This window comes from Bufo gargarizans, chromosome 8 (assembly GCF_014858855.1).
Source record: "Bufo gargarizans isolate SCDJY-AF-19 chromosome 8, ASM1485885v1, whole genome shotgun sequence".
NCBI lineage: Eukaryota > Metazoa > Chordata > Amphibia > Anura > Bufonidae > Bufo > Bufo gargarizans.
In genome coordinates this window covers 34,562,609-34,584,596 of record NC_058087.1, presented here as the reverse complement: position 1 = coordinate 34,584,596, position 21,988 = coordinate 34,562,609, and the positions used below count along the sequence as shown (strand labels likewise).

The window sequence follows — 21,988 nt, the reverse complement described above, 5'->3', positions numbered from 1 at the left end:
AACATAACTTGAAGCGTCCCCATCACCATGGGAACGCCTCTACGTTAGAATATACTGTCGGATATGAGCTACATCGTGAAACTCATTTCCGACAGTATATTCTAACACAGAGGCGTTCCCATGGTGATGGGGACGCTTCAGGTTAGAATATACTGAAAAACTGTGTACATGACTGCCCCCTGCTGCCTGGCAGCACCCGATCTCTTACAGGGGGCCGTGATCAGCACAATTAACTCCTCAGGTGCCGCACCTGAAGGGGTTAATTGTACTATCATATCCCCCTGTAAGAGATCAGGGCTGCCAGGCAGCAGGGGGCAGACCCCCTTCCCCTCCCCAGTTTGAATATCGTTGGTGGCACAGTGTGCGCCCACCATCGGGCCCCCCCCTCCCTCCCTCTATTGTTATAAATCGTTGGTGGCACAGTGTGCGCCCACCATCGGCCCCCCCTCTCTCTATAGTAGTAACAACCATTGGTGGCAGTGTGCGGCCTCCCATTCCCCCCCCCCCCCCATCATTGGTGGCAGCGGAGTTCCGAACGGAGTCCCAGTTTAATCGCTGGGGCTCCGATTGGTAACCATGGCAACCAGGAAGCTACTGCATCCCTGGTTGCCATGGTTACTTAGCAATAGTACAATTGTAGAAGATTCATACTTACCTGCTTGCTACTGCGATGTCTGTGACCGGCCAGGAGCTCCACCTACTGGTAAGTGAAAGGTCTGTGCGGCGCATTGCTAAAGAACTGTCACTTACTAGTAGGAGGAGCTCCCGGCCGGTCACAGACATCGCAGCAGCAAGCAGGTAAGTATGAATCTTCTACTGTTGTACTATTGCTAAGTAACCATGGCAACCAGGGCTGCAGTAGCTTCCTGGTTGCCATGGTTACCGATCGGAGCCCCAGCGATTAAACTGGGACTCCGATCGGAACTCCGCTGCCACCAATGATGGGGGGGGGGGGAAATGGGAGGCCGCACACTGCCACCAATGGTTGTTACTACTATAGAGAGAGGGGGGCCGATGGGGGGCGCACACTGTGCCACCAACGATTTTTAACTATAGAGGGAGGAAGGGGGGGGCGATGGTGGGCGCACACTGTGCCACCAACGATTTATTACAATAGAGGGAGGGGGGGGGCGATGGTGGGCGCACACTGTGCCACCAACGATATTCAAACTGGGGAGGGGGGGGGGTCTGCCCCCTGCTGCCTGGCAGCCCTGATCTCTTACAGGGGAATATGATAGTACAATTAACCCCTTTAGGTGCCGCACCTGAAGGGGTTAATTGTGCTATCATAACCCCCTGTAAGAGATCGGGTGGTGCCAGGCAGCAGGGGGCAGTCTTGTACAAAGTTTGCAGTGTATTCTAACTAGAAGCGTCCCCATCACCATGGGAACGCTTCTGTGTTAGAATATTCTGTCGGAAATGAGTTTTCACGAAGTGAAAACTTAGATCAGAAAAAGCTTTTATGCAGACGGATCTTCGGATCCGTCTGTATGAAAGCAACCTACGGCCACGGATCACGGACACGGATGCCAATCTTGTGTGCATCCGTGTTCTTTCACTGACCCATTGACTTGAATGGGTCCGTGAACCGTTGTCCGTCAAAAAAATAGGACAGGTCATATTTTTTTGACGGACAGGATACACGGATCACGGCCTCGGCTGCAAAACGGTGCATTTTCAGATTTTTCCACGGACCCATTGAAAGTCAATGGGTCCGCAAAAAAAAGGGAAAACGGCACAACGGCCACGGATGCACATAACGGTCGTGTGCATGAGGCCTTAAAGTCTATGATTTTGGACCACCAATGATTTCTAGAACAAAAGGGCTCTATAGAGCATTCAGACCCTGAACCAAAGGTCTTTTAATCCTATATAGGGACATTGGGGGAGATTTATAAAACTGGTGTAAAGGAAAACTGGCTTAGTTTCCCATAGCAACCAATCAGATTCCACCTTTCATTTTCCAAAGGAGCTGTGAAAAATGAAAGGTGGAATCTGATTGGTTGCTATGGGCAACTGAGCCAGTTCTACTTTACACAGTTTTATAAATCTCTCCCATTTTGTTCTGGAAATCTGTGGTGGTGTCAGATCACATCAAGGTGATTTTATTACATGTATCTGTGACATTACCATTACATGATCATTAGAACTGGATTTCCCCTTTAATATTCATTATACTATTAAAGGGGAGATCCAGTGAAATGATTCTCAGATGTCATAAATGTATGTAAGGCTGCTTTCACATCGGAGTTTTTAATTACGGCTTTGAGATCCGTCAGAAGATCTGAAAACCGGAATTAAATGGTTCAGTTTTGTCCCCGTTCATTGTCAAGTTTGCATCTTTGGTGCCAGACACAAAACTGCCTCAAGCTGCGGTTTTGTGTCCGGTTTGTGAAACGGAACAAACCAGATACGGCATGAAAATCAATGTAAGTCAATGGTGCCAGATCCATTTTTTTTTGTTAGGGAAAAAAAAACGCATCTGTCGCGCATTGACACAATCATTTTCATACCTGGTCCGGTTTGTTCAGTTTTGATTCAATACAACTGTATCCGGCCAAAACGGATGCATCCGGATGTATTAAATGGCACTGATCCATTTAAGGCCTCTTTCACACTACAGTATGTTGAATTCAGTGTTTTGCGTTCCGTTTTTCACGGATCCGTTGTTCCGTTTTTTTGCTTCCGTTGTGGTTCCGTTTCCGTTCCGTTGTTCCGTTCCGTTTTTCCGTATGGCAAATACAGTATACAGTAATTTCATATTAAAAATTGGGCTGGGCATAACATTTTCAATAGATGGTTCCGCAAAAAACGGAACGGATACGGAAGACATACGGATGCATTTCCGTATGTGTTCCATTTTTTTTGCGGACCCATTGACTTGAATGGAGCCACGGACTGTGATTTGCGGCCAAATATAGGACATGTTCTATCTTTTCAACGGAACGGAAAAACGGAAATACGGAAACGGAATGCATACGGAACACATTCCGTTTTTTTTTGCGGAACCATTGAAATGAATGGTTCCGTATACGGACCGTATACGGAACGCAAAAAACGGACCGTATACGGAACGCAAAATACTGTAGTGTGAAAGAGGCCTAATTCCGGTTTTGAGATCCTCTGCCGGATCTCAAAACCGGAAATTACAGTGCAGATGTGAAAGTAGCCTAAGAAGGTCACATTTAAGGGGTCTGTGGTCTTAGTCCGCCATTAATTTCCAAAATAATCCCACTATAATTTTTAAACTCCCTTGGGACTGCTTAGAGATTTCTGTTACTGGAAATCTGTCACAAGTGTAAGCAAAGGGCCATTTACAGTAATGTAAATGTGTGTAGTTAGATTCCAAGTGACGGAAATCTCTGAGCAGCGCTAAAAGGTTTCAAACATTCTGTAGAAGTCAGTGATGGTATCCCATAAATGCCACTGATTTCATCTTAAAGGGTTTCTGTCACCTGAAAAATGGGTATTAAGCTGGCTGACATTAGCGATCTGCTAATGTCAGCTGAACATAACTATATTAGTACCATCTCACTGCCTAATTAGCCTCTAGGAGCAATGGGGGGGGGGGCGTTGTTCCTGCTCCTAGAGGCTCCGTTCTTCCACCCCTGGCCTCACCCTGCTACACTAGATTGACAGGGGCAGGCATCGTTGGTCTCCTACCTCCGGCCCTGTTTGCAGTGTAAATCTTGCGTCGTTTAGTGAGGAAGCTGGCAGCCGGCGAGCGCCCTTCACCTACTGCGCCTGCGCCATTTTTCAGCTTAATACCCATTTTTCAAGTGACAGAAACCCTTTAACACATTCACATATATCTGCGATGTATCTTAGGTTCGGTAAGACTAGGATTCTCCTTACTACAATGTACACGTGTGTCCTTCCTTACCTTTCCTCTTGGCTCGACATATCCCAATATATGTGGCACTAATTGACCAGCTTTGATAAAAAAAAGATTTTGTGATACTCTGTACAGAGATGTCTATACAGTGTTCCTCTGTGTATGGCCCTCTAGTGGCTGTAGTGTAAATGGAATGAGGATTTTTTACGTGAAAATATTGTATTGAGTTCACATGCGATAAATTGCGGTTATAGGGCTTGTCCCACGAAAAATATTCTACAGTTTTCAAACCAGCACCTGGATCTAAATACTTTTGTAATCACATGTGAATTTAGCATAGCCACTGAGTTATTCAATAAAATGTATCTGTAGAGCGCCACCTGCCGTTTGTTTTTCTCTTATTACTTTGTCCTGCTCACTGAGAAGGCCGCACATGCTCAGTTCCATCCTTTTACTGCCTCCTGAGCTGTGATAGGGAGAGCTGAGACACGCCCCCTGAGCTGCAGCAGAAAAGACACTCCCCTTGAGCTGTGATAGGGAGAGCTGAGACACGCCCCCTGAGCTGCAGCAGAAAAGACACTCCCCTTGAGCTGTGATAGGGAGAGCTGAGACACGCCCCCTGAGCTGCAGCAGAAAAGACACTCCCCTGAGCTCTCAGCTTGATATAAATCCAGCAGAACAATGAATGGGGAGATCTCTGGATCCATGTGAGGTACAGGGCTGGTTCTAGCTTTGTTAGAAAGAGGTTGTCATGTCCTATATGATGTCTGATTTTCATTTTTTGCATTAGTCATGTATCTATTTTAGGGCTGTTGGGCCACATAGTTAACCCAGTTGCATGTTCCCCAGTACATGCCTTGTCTATACAGCTCCAGCCACTAAAGGTTAAAAAAAATGTAAACGATTACACAGAAAAAGATAGATAATGATAAATTATGCCACTTACTGATGTTTATTAATTTTGACTAATAAGCATTGCCAAACTTTTCTCTCCCTCTCTCAATGATGTCACATGTTCAATAACGTGGTATAATCGTGGCTTCCTAGACTTCTGAGAGTCTTAACCACATATGCATGCAATACAGCCTGGAGGCCATGGAAGTAGTGGTGACATCACACAAGACCACTGTATGTGACCTCGGATGTACCAGCTTTAGCCATGGTCTTACTGTATGGCTGACGTACTGCCGAAGGTTTTCTGCCGATTTACTGGGGGCACAATTAGATGTATTGATAAGCTCCTTTAAACTCATTAAAGGGATTATCCAATGTCTAAAACATGCCCCCCAATGCCTGGGCCCCTCATATGGATTATACTTACCCTGCTCCCCAGCACCCGTGTCGCTCTGGATCCCTGCACGGCCACCGAGGCATCTCCCTGTCAAGTAGTTCAAAACAGCCAATAGCAGGCTGCGACGGGGACGAGCCTCCCTAGCATTGTGGGTGACGCTACGGAGGCTCTTCCACGTTGCGGCCTGCTATTTGCTCCTCCCCCAGTCACCGGATGTTTTGATCCGGATGACGGGGAGATGCAGTGGCAGCAGTGCAGGGATCCAGAGCAACGCAGGTGACGGGGAGCAGGGTAAGTATAATCTATATGAGGGGCCCGGGCATTGGGGGGTCATGTTTTAGACATTGAATAACCCCTTTAATATTCCCAAAAAATGTATTGAATTTTTTAAAAAGTAAACCATAAAAATATTATACCAACAATCCGTATGTGCCAAAAAGATATACCGTAACACAAGATCAATATACCACATATTGCTGACAATTCATCAACTAGAAAAAAATATAAAATAAAGCATAATTGCAAATAAAAACCTCACATCAGTATAACGAAAGAGTGCAAAACCTTACACCTGATATAATAAAACCTAAATTTAAAAAAATAGAGACAACATGGCCTGCACAAATAAGAAAATACTAAAACGTGCAAAATTAGAGATAATGAGAAAATTGGATTCAAGGATCCCAGACTTCATAGAATTTCTCATACTGAAAAGTTTACTGTTAAGCATAATTTATGCCAATTTAGTTCTAAGCAATATCCAATTCAAACAAGGACTTTTCCACGACCCAGCGATCGTAATTTTGGCAACTAAAACATAAAAGATATCAAACATTTATGACCCCTGAAAGCTTAAAGTTAAAAATGATCAGTACCGGTCTTATTCTGCAGATTTGCAAAGATTCACTGGTGTTACAGAATAAGGCCTCATGCACACGACCGTTGTGTGCATCCACTCCGTAATTTTTCACAGTTTAGCGGAGGTCCCATTCATTTCTATGGAGCTGTAAAAAAAAACTGATAGTCCTCCGTTTCTTCTCCGCTTCCGTGATCCGTGATTCCAGTCCGTCAAAAAAATATAACCTGTCCTATTCTTGTCAGTGGAAAACGGAGGACGGACCCATTCAAATCAATGGGTCCGTCAAAAAAAAACGGATGCACAACTGGTATGTCATCCGTGTCACTTTTCATTAACTTTCCTTTTTTTCCCCTGTCATACAAAAAAAAAAAGGAGGACACAAGGAAACACAACTGAAGCAAAATCGGACACGGACCACTGAAGACAAATCACTGACAGTGAAAAAACACTGTCGTGTGCACGAGGCCTAAATCAAATTGTGAAACCCTGATCCAGAACCTCCTAAGCTACTTACCCTCCCATCAGATATCCATAACTGCACCATCATAAAAAACGCCACGGAAACTTTTAGAACATTGAAGGAACATTTTTGTAAGTCTCACAAGGACCAAATACCATCTGAATAAAATTTTAGAGTTGGCTTCCACTCAAGATGCATTCATCGAGATCTTGCCCGCTCATGAAAAATCTCACTCCCAAGTTTTGGGCTCAAAGGACTTTTGTAAATCTCTCTCTGTTGCTGTGACATAGGAAATGGGGTAAGAACCAGCAAAAAAAGTAACATATAGATGAGATACAACCCCTGGACACAGCCAGATATAAAGATTTAAAATATGATGGCTTATATAGTTTATTGGTTGATTGACGTAGAGAGTGCTCAAAAGGATGGATCTGATTATATCGAAAGAGCTGATATTCAGAGGTGCTGGGTGTCAGTCCCCCACCAATCTAATATTGATGACCTATCCTGAGGATCCTGTACTGGAGGACATATGGCACGCTATGTCAGTGGCTTCAGACACACTTTTATCCAGGATAGTGTCCACGAAGTTATACTGTAGGTTTAGCTTCTCTCTCATATTACCACTTGTTTCCTAGGATAGGGTTATTCATTTTGTTTTCTTGAGTTGTCTGCTCCCGGAATGACTCATAACTTTTATTCTGCTATGCATACTATAGAAGCAAAGTTTCCAACAATAGGAATAGCAGAAAGCAAGAAGCCAAACCAAATCCAATTATGCGAATATTCCAGCACATTTATTTTTTTAATTTAGGTTTTCCCTCACATATGCAAAAAATGTGATAAATAATAAATTTGATGTAAGATAGTAGCACCATGCAAAATAGTAGCACCAGCACCAGGCCAAATACTGTAGCAGCACTATGCAAGTTAGCAGCACCATGCAAAATAGTAGCACAAGGCAACACAGAGGCACCATGCAAGATAGTAGCACCATGCCAAACAGCAGCACTATTCAAGACAATTGCACCATACAATACAGCAGCAGCATGCAAAACTATTGCACCATGCAAGACAGTGGCACCATGCAAAATAGCATCACTATGCAAAATAGCATCACTATGCAAGATAGCAGCACAAGGCAAGACAGTGGCACCATGCAAAATGACAACAAAAGGGACTATAAGACCAGAGCATCCATATAGCACTTGTATTTTTTACTGGTCACCCATGTGCAGTCTTTCGGTTGCATAAAGGTTGTTGATCAGCTGAAACACTGCACATGGGTGACTAATAACAGAAGCATCTACTGTACTGAGGCATTTACCTCTTATGTCACTGCTACCATGATACCATGGAATAGGACAGTGATGGTGAACCTTTTACAGACCGAGTGCCCAAACTGTAACCCAAAACCCACTTATTTATTGCAAAGTGCCAACATGGCAATTTACCTGAATACACTATAGTCTATCTTCCATGTACTTTATCATTTGGCTATAATAGCCTGCCTACATTCAGTGCGCTGCCTGTGCCGTACATAGTGCGCCCTGCGCTGATGAATGGCAGGAAAAGTCTAAGGCCTAGTGGTACACCATAGACTTTTTCCAGGAGGCGGGTGCCCACAGAGAGGGCTCCGAGTGCCGCCTCTGGCACCCGTACATATAGGTTCACCTGCACTGCACTAGGAGGTAACAGATGTTATTGTACTTCTAGTAGTTCCACCAATAAAATAGATGATCCAGGATCCAATAGTGCTGCAGTGCAGCTGCTTTCTTGTCCGTAGGCTGTGTCCGCTACTGCAGCTCAGCCCCTGTGAGATGTCTGTCTGCTCTCACCAGACTATGGTTGGAATGTGTGTGGAAATTTGGGTCCCACTGCTTGATTGTCTGCACCACTGCAGGGTACAAGAGGGTTTGTACTGCCCCTTTGGAAATCAATGGTCCTTCAGAGCAGAGATCACACTGCTCTAGGTAATGGAGGGAGGTCACGTGTGGGGGACCTAATAGGACTGTCTAAAAGCGACCCCAGCCTTATAACAATATAAGTGCATCCTGTCACAATATATAAATGGAGGCTAATGCATTTGTAACGCATTACCACTCCTAAGCCTTGCTTCTATCTGTCTATGCTAATATCACGTCATCTATGCATTTATTTCCAAGTCCTGTATAATGTGCATATCTATTTCTATGCAACTGTTTATGTTTACGTGTAATGTGCCTGGTTCACCAGCAGGTGGCAGCAAACATGGCAGAGCTACAGGTACATAGAATGGAGGTTTCCATTCCATTCTAACCCCCCCTCTGTGGAGGACTGGGCAAGTCCCACTTCCTGCAGGAAGGGTAGGGACCAGTTAGAGGTCAGTCCTAGCTTACCCCAAGCTAGGTGAAGGTGTGCAGGGCCACATCTCTTCGGGACGTGCCCAAGCCATGCCAGCCAGAGCACCCTCAGCTCTGCTGGTCATGGCGGCCAAAGCTTAAAGTCTCAGAAGGCAGGAGTATAGTTCCCTGGCATAACTTAAGAGTCAGACTACAGAGAGAAGGTGCAGCAGACAGAAGAATCTGAGTCATACAGTCAGCCTGTCAATACAGCAGAGTGAGAGAAACAGATGTAGCAGAGTCGAGTTTGCCTGCCAGTTTTAATGCTAAAGGCTGCTGGGACCAAGACAAAGCTTGAAGATTGATTCTGATGAACGTTTATTCAAGTAAAGCTGTTGTTCAACTACATACAAGGTCTGGACCAAATTATTTGTTTTATCCCTCAACTATTCCCCCCTATTTGTCTGCTTCGGAGCCAACGCCGGGGTCCAGACGTATCCAGGTAGGAGCACCGTGACACTCTCATACAACATAAAAGGACATTTTAGGCCACCCTATACCACTCGGCCATTCCTATACCTGGGTCGCCCGACATAGAGGGTTCTAGGTGGAGGCGCCCGTTGCACATTTGTGAAATTTAGGATTGAAGTTTCATACATTTATCTAGAAATTCTACATTTTATAGCCATCTTTGATTCTTGACCCTTTTAAGGGTTGAGTTGCTACAATGCCTGATACAAAAACATCCGCAGCTGCCCAAGAAAAGCAGCTGTCAATTTCCACACAGCTGCGTTGGCACCGTCCAAGCCATTGTGGGGCGTTCATGTAGTGATGTGACCCATCCAGTGACATCCTCCAGCAGCTGCCGTGCTTTCCTGCCTCACCATGACACACCAGCTTTAATGGAGTTTAGATTCTGGAGCTCCCACTAAACATACTGGTCAGTGACTGTTACCATCAATTCTGAAACAAAAGACACAACTAGACATAAGCCAGAGCGCGCAGGAGTCCTGCGTCATATCCTCCGGCAAATCTTATTTATTAATCATTAAAGAGAACCTGTCACCACAATCTTACATTTTCTGCAGTAATACATAAGTACTATAGTACTGCAGATAAGGAGTCCCGATCGCTATGCTTAATTTTCCTAATACCCCCCGTTGTCAGCGGTTAAAGCTGCACTGAAATACATTGTCAGGACTGCTGCGCACAGGAGTCCTCTCCATAATGTTAGCACTGCACAGCAATCTAGACTGTGCTTTTCAGCGTAGCTTTGAGCGCTGACAGCGGGGGAACCGGAGGCAGTGGGAAAAGGAAAAATGTGGATCCGGACTCCTTATGTGTAGTACTACCCATGTATTGCTGCAGATAATAGTCCAGAATGACAACGACAGATTCCCTTTCAAAAAGGTCTTGTACACAGGATGCTATTGACGTGCCTCCTGTCCGTGTCCGTGTATGTGATCGAAAGCCACCCTTATACCCTACCCTTTCTATTCAGAATGCATTAGGGCAAAACTGATCCATTTTGGACCGCTCATGAGAGCCCTGAACGGATCTCACAAACGGAAAGCCAAAACGCCAGCGTGAAAGTAGCCAGACTTTACTGAAGCGCTCTGCATGAGAAACGGTAAGTAGCCATCTTGAAAGGCACCTAACAGGGGACTAGAGGAACAGCAGCAGCATGGAAGGAACCAGGTATGTTCACCATCCATGTGTCATGTATTGCCAAGTTTCAGGTTTGGACTGGAAGGAACCCCTCAGTTCATGGATGCTATAATTTATGAGCTCCCTCCCCTGACATATCTTATGGAGGAGTTGTTGCTTATGCAGTTCCCTTAAAGGGGTTGTCCAGGTTCAGAGCTGAACCTGGACAGCCCTCCATTTCCCCCCCGGCAGCCCCCCTGACATGAGCATCGGAGAAGTTCATGCTCCGATGCTCTCCTTTGCCCTGCGCTAAATCGCGCAGGGCAAAGGCATTTTTCTGAGTTCCGGTGACGTACCGGGGCTCTCTATGGGGCTGACAGGAACCCCGGTGACGTCACCGGCACTGATGGGCGGGATTTGGCTCTGCCCTAGCCAGTAAAACGGCTAGGGCAGAGCTAAAGCCCGCCCCTCAGAGCCGGTGACGTCACCGAACACACTGCTGGGCGGAAGTTACCGCCCGGCAGTGTGTTATTGTAAACACAAGAGCCTGTGCCCTGCGCGATCTAGCGCAGGGCACAGGAGCGCATCGGAGCATGAGATGCTCCGATGCCAGGCTCAGGAGGGCTGCCGGGGTGAAAATAAGGGTATGTCCGGGTTCAGCTCTGAACCCGGACAACCCCTTTAAGTCTTTTTACCAGGAATTTGCAATGGAGCACACGTATTTTAAAGCCCAGAAAATATAATTGTACTGCAGCAACAAACACCAAGACATATAATGCATATGACATATGACACCACCATGTATTACCATATGGTGTACCGCAAATGTCACCCAAACCACAGTTCAAACCTAAATTCACACCATATCAGAGCTCAGGTAAGTTATCCTGTATTGTTTTCCATGCATTCTCTTAGGCCTCTTTCACAAGGGCGTCGCGTGTGAGGGCTGGATAGGATGCGGGTGCGTCGCGGGAAAATCGTGCCATTTTGCCTGCGAGTGGGGTAAGTTTTGTATGCGATTGCGTTGCGTACTTCAGTTTTTTTCAAGCGAGTGCAATGCATTTTGCACCCGTGTGAGAAAAAACTGAATGTGGTACCCAGCCCCAAACCCGGACTTCTTTACTGAAGTTCGGGTTTGGGATCGGTATTCTGTAGATTTTAATATTATCCCTTATAGCATGGTTATAAGGGAAAATAATAGCATTCTTAATACAGAATGCTATGTAAATTAGGGATAGAGGGGTTAAAAAAATAAAAATAAAATTAAACTCACCTCATCCACTTGTTTGCGCTGCCCGGCTCTTTTCGTCTTCTTTCTTCTTCTTTGAGGACCTGGGAGAAAAGGACCTTTGGTGACGTCATGTGATGGACCATGTGACGGACCATGTGATGAGCGCAGTGACGTCACCAAAGGTCCTTTTCCTCCCAAGTCATCAAAGAAGAAGAAAGAAGACAAGCCGGGCTGCGCGAACAAGTGAAAGAGGTGAGTTTATTTTATTTTTTATTTTTTTAACCCCTCCATCCCTCCAATTTACTTAGCATTTTGTATTAAGAATGCTATTATTTTCCCTTATAAGCATGTTATAAGGGAAAATAATAATGATCGGGTCCCCATCCCGATCATCACCTAGAAACCATGCGTGAAAATCGGCTTGCGGATGCTTGCGATTTTCACGCAGCCCCATTCACTTCTATGGGGACTGCTTTGCGTGAAAAACGTGATGCGTGAAAATCACCGCTCATGTGCACAGCCCCATAGAAATGAATGGGTCCGGATTCAGTGCGGGTGCAATGCGTTCACCTCACGCATTGCACACGCGCGGAAAACTCGCCCGTGTGAAAGGGGCCTTAGATATAGCATTCATTTTGCCCCTAGCTTAAAGGGGTTCTTTGGGACTTTTATATTAATTGCCTATCCTTAGGATAGATCATCAATTTCTGATCGTCAGGGGTTTGACTCCTGGTACCTTCACCGTTCAGGTGGTTTTTTTTAGCTCTGGCACCAGAACTGCAGAGCTCCATCTACGGTGTATTTGATTGTATTTGGAGATGAGTGAAGTTTGCCAAATTTTGATTTGGCTGCTTTGCCGAAGTTCACAAAGAAATTAGATTTGTCACAAATTACTTTGTCACGAATCGCATTCTATTGTATGTAGCAGGCGCAATGACGGGCAATGGCAATCATGCACCCAACGTCATTGAACCATTCAGATACCGCTTTCATCGCTGATTGCGGCATCTGAGGGTCACATTCAGCCTATCAGGGGGTTAATCTGGGGTTAAAACAAACATATGTACTCACCTCATCCATTTGCTTGCAGAGAGGCTATTGCGGCCATCTTGATTGAAGAAAATGTGCCAAATCTCGCGCGAGCTGACTTGATGACGTCACCACGTCATCGTGTTGGGCGGACATGGTGATGGTAAACAACAGCTCCTGAGCCACTGACTGGAGAACATTGCTATATTGCTTTGAATTTTCCATGTCCCTAACTGTATTTAAAAAAAAAATATATATATATATATATATATATATATAGGTATAGGAAAAAAATGACAGCACCGCAGTGTGCGGTGAGAGGCCGCCGGACTAAAAAGTCGGACATGCAGTACTTTTAGTCCAGCGGCCTCTCGCCGTGCACTGCCGTGCTGCGCCGGAGCTCCACCCCCCGTCCCCATTATAGTCAATGGGGATGGAGTGGCAGTCCGGCGGCACAGCGAAATAGCGGCAGGACGGATCCGACAGGGTGAACTGCTAGTGTGAAAGTAGCCTAAATTTTGTTTTCTACCTGGAGTGCTGTCCAATTTTCCTCTTTTTTATATATAATATATCATGCAGTTTTTTTAATACTGGCCACTAGGCCTAATATATTTTAAGATTTCCTGGAGAAAGCATCCAAATGGGCTATAGACAGGAGGGGACCTCATTGACTTCTATGGGACACCTTTCTAGGCATGCTGTGACCTGTGCAGAGGTCAGGAGGGAGCAGATAAGCTGTGATATCACCTATTGTAAACTGTGGATCCAGTGTTATCGATATACAGGTCCTTCTCAAAAAATTTGCATATTGTGATAAAGTTCATTATTTTCTGTAATGTACTGATAAACATTAGACTTTCATATATTTTAGATTCATTACACACCAACTGAAGTAGTTCAAGCCTTTTATTGTTTTAATATTGATGATTTTGGCATACAGCTCATGAAAACCCCAAATTCCTATCTAAAAAAATTAGCATATCATGAAAAGCTTCTCTACACGAGCTATTAACCTAATCATCTGAATCAACTAATTAACTCTAAACACCTGCAAAAGATTCCTGAGGTTTTTAAAAACTCCCAGCCTGGTTCATTACTCAAAACCGCAATCATGGGTAAGACTGCCGACCTGACTGCTGTCCAGAAGGCCATCATTGACACCCTCAAGCAAGAGGGTAAGACACAGAAAGACATTTCTGAACGAATAGGCTGTTCCCAGAGTGCTGTATCAAGGCACCTCAGTGGGAAGTCTGTGGGAAGGAAAAAGTGTGGCAGAAAACGCTGCACAACGAGAAGAGGTGACCGGCCCCTGAGGAAGATTGTGGAGAAGGACTGATTCCAGACCTTGGGGGACCTGCGGAAGCAGTGGACTGAGTCTGGAGTAGAAACATCCAGAGCCCCCGTGTACAGGCGTGTGCAGGAAATGGGCTACAGGTGCCGCATTCCCCAGAAACAGCGGCAGAAGCGCCTGACCTGGGCTACAGAGAAGCAGCACTGGACTGTTGCACGTCATTCGGAAATCAAGGTGCCAGAGTCTAGAGGAAGACTGGGGAGAGGGAAATGCCAAAATGCCTGAAGTCCAGTGTCAAGTACCCACAGTCAGTGATGGTCTGGGGTGCCATGTCAGCTGCTGGTGTTGGTCTACTGTGTTTTATCAAGGGCAGGGTCAATGCAGCTAGCTATCAGAGATTTTGGAGCACTTCATGCTTCCATCTGCTGAAAAGCTTTATGGAGATGAAGATTTCATTTTTCAGCACGACCTGGCACCTGCTCACAGTGCCAAAACCACTGGTAAATGGTTTACTGACCATGGTATTACTGTGCTCAATTGGCCTGCCAACTCTCCTGACCTGAACCCCATAGAGAATCTGTGGGATATTGGGAAGAGAAAGTTGAGAGACGCAAGACCCAACACTCTGGATGAGCTTAAGGCTGCTATGCCTCCATAACACCTCAGCAGTGCCACAGGCTGATTGCCCCCATGCCACGCCGCATTGAAGCAGTCATTTCTGCAAAAGGATTCCCGACCAAGTATTGAGTGCATAACTGAACATAATTATTTGAAGGTTGACTTTTTTTGTATTAAAATCACTTTTCTTTTATTGGTCGGATGAAATATGCGAATTTTTTGAGATAGGAAATTTGGGTTTTCATGAGCTGTATGCCAAAATCATCAATATTAAAACAATAAAAGGCTTGAACTACTTCAGTTGGTGTGTAATGAATCTAAAATATATGAAAGTCTAATGTTTATCAGTACATTACAGAAAATAATGAACTTTATCACAATATGCTAATTTTTTTAGAAGGACCTGTATATAGGTCAGGGGTGCACAACGTTTCCTGGTTGGGGGCCACATTGCCAGACTGAACCAATAACGAGGGCCGAGATTAAAATTTAAAGATGTATTAACAACTGAAATATTGTACTTATGGCATATTGAACACACATTATATACCAGTAATGTCTAGTTACACTTCCAGCACTCCCATCTAATGAGAGAAATACATGAAAAATACATGTGAGCAGCCACAAGACATAGGCATACACGTCTGTTACCAGATGGTTGGGGGCCGCACAGAATGGTATCAAGGGCCGCATGTGGCCCCCGGGCCGCAGGTTGTGCACCCCTGATATAGGTGATACCTGTCTTTGTACTTCTGCCTGTAATAATAATGAGATGACTGCCAAAAAGTGATGTGTACAGAACAGGAAGCCTAAACATATTATTAGGCCTATTTTTTTAAAATATAGACGCTGACATTTGTGTCACCTTTTTGTTTCATAGTGAAAATTAAAACATAAATCGCTAGAATTCAAAAATTTTTTTAATGTTTAACATAAAAAAACGGGATCTAAACAAAAGGTCATCTTCTGACATGCCCTTTAAGGGGAATATCGTCCCCTACCTTCTGGGTCCCTATGTAGCTGCACAGGTTGCCCATATGAAATCGCTGGCACAGAACAAGGTCCCTTTTCTGGAGCCTCGTCTTGCTTTGCTGAAGACACATTGTGCAAACCCGCAAGTATCTTGTAAATATTTAAAATTTCCACTTCTGCTTCTCACACGAGAAAACAAGGAAAACGGGAGACTAGCGATCTAGCCCAGCATCGCTGTAATGGCCGCAGCCCAGACTCTAGGGATGCAGATCTGTCAGGCTTTGGCACTGAATGTACACTGCCAAATAAAACACAACAAAAATAGTAACGAAAATTCAATATACGCATAAAAGTAAACAGTAATGTTCCTATTGCAGAGAAGAAGCCCTGCCGACCGTTCTGCTCTATGACTGTAATAATTAGTGAAGACTATGGAGGACATTTATGAAATGTTTTACGCCACTTGTCTCGCGTGGAAATGTCACCTATCATGACACTAGCACTTACTGTATTTGCGCCAGATTGTGTAACATTGTGTGGGTTACACTACCCTGCGTCACTTTGAGAAATAGAGAGAGAATTATTTCAATAGTTCCATGTAGATCACCTTTTGGACTCATTTAGTATATGCCAATTTTTAAAAAAGTCTCATCTCCATGCCAGGCATCCCCCAGGCGAACTTTCACTGAAATAGACGCATCTGAATTAGGTGCAACTACATTGCACTTGAGCTAAATTGACTATGTGCCATCTACATAAATTTGGCGCAGGGGTGCATAGCATCTCTAATCTAAAAACTAACCTCAAATACACCCATAATGATACATTTCCCCCGATAAGTCCCAGCGTGGATCAGGCCATGAAGTCACGCTTTACCTTTCCATGTTTGCTAAGCGTAATTGAATCAAATAATATGTAGCTTGAAAAAACTGAAAGTATGTATCACACCAAAAACAACAAAACACAAATAAAATGTATCAAATATCAAACATCAGGCGTCAGCAGCCTCCGGCACTTCAGCTGCTGCAAAACTGCAACTCTCAGCATGCACACTTAGGCTACTCTCACACTCGCGTTTGGTGCGGATCCGTTCAGATAATACAACCGTCTGCATCCGTTCAGACCGGATCCGTTTGTATTATCTGTAACATAGCCAAGACGGATCCTTCTCAAACACTATTGAAAGTCAACGGAGGACGGATCCGTTTTCTATTGTGCCAGATTGTGTCATAGAAAACGGATCCGTCCCCATTGACTTACATTGTGTGACAGAACGGATCAGTTTGGCTCAGTTTCGTTAGACGGACACCAAAACGCTGCAAGCTGATGCGATCTGAGCGGATCCTTTTCCATTCAGAATGCATTAGAATGCAAACTGATCAGTTTTGGACCGCTTGCGAGAGCCCTGAACGGATCTCACAATCGGAAACCAAAACGCCAGTGTGAAAGTAGCCTTAAGGCCTCTTTTACACGGGCGTCCCGGATTTGCTCCGGGTGCGTCGCGTGTGCATTGCGGGAAAACCGCACGAGTAAGTACACAATTGCAGTTTTGGCTGCGATTGCGTTGCGATGTTCAGTTTTAATCACGCGGGTGCAATGCGTTTTTCACGCGCGTGATAAAAAACTGAATGTGGTACCCAGACCCGAACCCGAACTTCTTCACTAAAGTTCGGGTTTGGGTTAGGTGTTCTGTAGATTTTATTATTTTCCCTTACAACATGGTTATAAGAGAAAATAATAGCATTCTTAATCCAGAATGCTTAGTAAAATGTGGCATGAGGGGTTAAAGAATAAAAAATAATTTACTCACCTTATCCTCATGTTCGCGCAGCCGGCATCGTCTTCTTGCTTCTTCTTTCAGGACCTGCAAAAGGACCTTTGATGACAAAATCTTCTATCTTCATTCAGCAGGACCTGCGCTGACGTCATCAAAGGTCCTTTTGCAGGTCCTGAAAGAAGAAGCAAGAAGACGATGCCGGCTGTGCGATCAAGTGGATGAGGTGAGTTAATTTTTTTATTATTTTTTTAACCCCTCCAGCCACATTTCACTAAGCATTCTGTATTAAGAATGCTATTATTTTCCCTTATAACCATGTTATAAGGGAAAATGAATAGAACATCTTAACCCAAACCTGAACTTCAGTGAAGAAGTCCGGGTTCGGGTCTGGGTATCACATTCAGTTTTTTTTCACGCACGTGCAAAACGCATTGCACTCGCGGAGAAAAAACTGAACATCGGAACGCAATCGCAGTCAAAACTGACTGCAATTGCCTGCCTACTCGCGCGGTTTTCCCACAATGCACACGCGACGTATCCGGAGAAAATCCGGGACGCCTGTATGAAAGAGGCCTAACTGTTGCACCAGGAATAATTGAAGCTTGCTGGGAGTTGTAGTTTCCCAACAGCTGGAGTACCGAAGGTTGCTGACCCCTGTCAAACATCATGGTATAATTTGATAATTATAAAATACGTTAAGACATCCCTTCTGTAAATGACAACCGTGCTGGAGACCAAATAATGTCTGACACCCGAAACACCCAGTGATCATCTGTCCGAAAATTTTATTTGGCAGGTAAAGTAATTTCATGCAGATCATTCAAATGATCATCTAACACAAGGAGGGTCCAGATTTGCCGATCATACTTTGTTAGGGTTCATGCACGCGAATGTGCCGTGTTTTAAATTGCGGATCAGCAAAACACGGACGCCACCCGTGTGCGTTCCACAATTTGAGGAACGGAACAGAACGGGCAGCCCATTATAGAAATGCCTCTTTTTGTCACAAAACGGACAAGAATAGGACATGTTCTATTTTTCACCCTTAAAATTCTTGCCTATACTAAACTCACCAGACTTAAGGCTACATTCACACGTCAGTTTTTTGCAGATCCGTTGTTCCTGAAAATGTTTCCGTATGTCATCCGTATGTCATCTGTTTTTTGCGGATCCGCAAAAAACGGAAACATGTATAAATTTCAATAAGCAAATAAAGTTTGGATTTCTTTGAAAAAAAATTGAAAAAAAAAAGTTTCTGTTTGCAGGATTTAATTTCCAGGAACAGAATCCGCATAAAACGGATGACATACGTAATGACATACGAATGTCTTCCGTTTTTTGCGGATCCATTGACTTTGTATTGTACCGGGATCCGATTTTTGCGGAAAAGAATAGGACATGTTTTATATTTTTTCGGACATGCGGAACGGAACAACGGAAACGGACAGCACACATTGTGCTGTCCGATTTTTTTCAGGACCCATTGGAAATGAATGGGTCCAGATCTGGTCCAGATCTGTTCCGCAAAAAACGGAACAGATCAGGAAAGAAAAAACGGACGTGTGAATGGACCCTTACTGTACCAACTAGAAAAAAAAAAGTTTGAGGCATGTCTGATAAGCGTCTTCACCGACGAACAGATCTACAATAGTCAGAAATAATTGTTTGCCAGCACCGACATAAGGATGACAGTGGTTTTCTGCAGTTATTTGTTAAATCAGCTCAAAAACCAAAAAAATCCTAACTACTATTAAAAAGCAAAAAAATTCAAAATCATCGTCAATAACTGAAGCGTATGATAACAAATGTCTGACAGAGGAAGAAGAGATACAAATCTCAACAGGATGCAAATCAACGGTGAAAATCACGAGAGGCAAAGGAAATATAAGCACAAGATCACTTAGAAGAGTGCGCTGAATGTGTCCAAGAGCACCCAGGAGTTAACTAGTGCAAAGCCAGTGACCAAAAGTTAGTTAATCAGTCCCCAAATACCAACTGTTCTACAGAAGACTGTCCTGAGTGTGGCCTGAGTCAGCTGTGAGTGTTGTTCTGCACTGGATGACATGGCAGTGCAAGTCAAGTGGCAGAAAAGAAGGGATTAAAGCCAGGGATCTGACAGCATTACCATCCCAACACCACACCCAGGCCAGCACAGTGTATATACTGCAGCTCACACAGCCCCTGCCCTGTTGTCACTTACTGGCAAGAAGGGAGGATGGCGAGGACCCCTCCAGATGTTGCTCTGCTCTCTCTTTCCCTGATTGTCCCAGTCACCGGCAGTTCTGTCTTGTTTTCCAGACTTCTCCTAGAGTTCTGCAAAAAAAAAAAAAAAAAAAAATTCTGACTTCCCCTCAGTCCGGAAACATTGAAGTGATGCAACAGTTCCCACATGTGGCTGCTTCAGATCATGGCTCGACTGTGAGCCGCTGCATACAGATCAATGCAGGGTGAATGACTGCAAGAAATGGCTCCACTAATGTTACCGTCCTCGCCCCAGTTCTCACTGTTTGTTCTGACCCTCTGTAAGTTATTTAAAGGGGCACCTAAAAGGGCAAAAAGCTGCTCATGTCTCATAGGATCCATTCTATACATGCTTTTTACCATCCAAATGCTATGTATATATAAGCGTATATATCCGTGTGTGTGTAAAATATGTGCAAAGAGCTTCTACTCTTCACACGGTAAGTATAGCAGTAATGCCGCTTACACGTATTCACGTTTCCAATGTTCACATGTGTCTCTGTGCATTAGGCATCATGCACACAACCGTTTTTCGGGTCCGCATCTGAGCCGCAGTGTTTGCGGCTCAGATGCGGACCCGTTCACTTCAATGGGGCCGCAAAAGATACGGACAGCACCCGTATTCGTTGCACCGTTCCGTGGCTCCGCAAACAAGAATAGGCATGTCTATAATGGGCCGCCCGTTCTGTTCCGCAAATTGCGGAAGGCACACAGGCGGCTTCAGTTTTTTGCGGATCCGCGGTTTGCGGACTGCAAAAAACGGCCCAGTCGTGTGCATGTAGCCTCACATTGTGTGCATGTAGCCTCACACTTATTCATGTTTCCAATGTTCACGTCTCTGTGCATTAGGGCTCATGTACACGACTGCATTTTCTTTCCGTGTCCGTTCCATCTTTTTGCAGCCAGTATGCGGAACAATTCACTTCAATGGGTCCGCAAATGACTCTGTGTGCTTTCCGTTTCCGTGTATGTCCGCAAGTCCGTTCTGCAAAAAAATAGAACATGTCCTATTCTTGTCCGTTTTGCGGACAAGGACAGGCATTGTTACAACGGATCCCACCAAAAAAGGGATGCAACACGGACCTCACACGGATGTCGTCCGTCTTCTTTGTGGATCCGTTTTTTTTTTGTGGATCGCAAAATACATATGGTTGTGTGCATGAGCCCTTAAGCAGCGTGCTGCTACTTGTAGTTCTTGTTTGCAAAGGAGATGCAGCCATGGTATCGTGCGCTTGTACCCCTTTACATATAGTTTTGGAGGGGCTGGTTTGATTCTCTTTTGCAGCATACAGGTGAAACTCAAAAAATTTTAATATCGTGCAAAGTTCATTGATTTCAGTAATGCAAATTAAAAGGTGAAACTGATGTATGAGACTCAGTACATGCAAAGGCGAGATATTTCAAGCCTTTATTTGTTATAATTTGGATGATTATGGCTTACAGCTTATGAAACCCCAAAGTCACAATCTCAGGTCCCCTTTGCTCAGGGGGTATAGATTAATTAGCTGACTAGAGTGTGACACTATGAGCCGAGAATATTGAACCTTTTCACAAAATTCTAATTTTAAGCTGCATTAATGCAATTCCTTTTAATTTTCATTACTGAAATAAATTGACTTTTGCACGATATTCTAATTTTCACCTGTATATATATATATATATATATATATATATATACATATACACAGTGTGTTTTAGGGCATCCTTTGCTTTATGGCAGAGCACCATACTGTAGGCTTTGCTGTCTTATTTTTCTCCAAGTCCTAAAAAGAATACACAGTTTTCAAAATCAACAATTAAATTCATGTTTTTCATATCTTCTTTACTTTTGTGTGACCTCTGGAAGATGCAGTTTCCCTGCTGCATAAAAACATAACAAATGACAGTGTGAACTAGGCTTTATCCCTTTAAAGGGTTGCCCATTCCTTTACTATTGATGGCTTGTCATCAGGATAGTCCATTAATACTTGCTTGTCTGGGGTCTGACACTCTGCACCCCCATCAATATTGTGTGTCAGGGTAGCTCCAACACCAGAACTACACAGCCTGTGCAGTGGACAGAGCATGCAGCTGCAGCACTGCATCAGAACTACACAGCCTGTGCAGTGGACAGGGCATACAGCTGCAGCACTGCACCAGAACTACACAGCCTGTGCAGTGGACAGGGCATACAGCTGCAGCACTGCACCAGAACTACACAGCCTGTGCAGTGGACAGGGCATGCAGCTGCAGCACTGCACCAGAACTACACAGCCTGTGCAGTTGACAGAGCATGCAGCTGCAGCACTGCACCAGAACTACACAGCCTCTGCAGTGGACAGAGCATGCAGCTGCAGCACTGCACCAGAACTACACAGCCTGTGCAGTGGACAGGGCATGCAGCTGCAGCACTGCACCAGAACTACACAGCCTGTGC

At 44.5% G+C, this 21,988-nt stretch overlaps 1 protein-coding gene across 1 annotated transcript in view; it reads right to left on the bottom strand.

The window, feature by feature from the left end:
- Positions 1-19,650, bottom strand: part of WIPF1 (WAS/WASL interacting protein family member 1) — an 81,018-nt gene extending 61,368 nt beyond the window's left edge. The window contains exon 1 of the mRNA XM_044302575.1: positions 19,532-19,650. The gene's annotated coding sequence lies outside the window, so the exon portion shown is untranslated. The remainder of the gene's footprint in view (positions 1-19,531) is intronic.
- Positions 19,651-21,988: the final 2,338 nt, after the last annotated feature.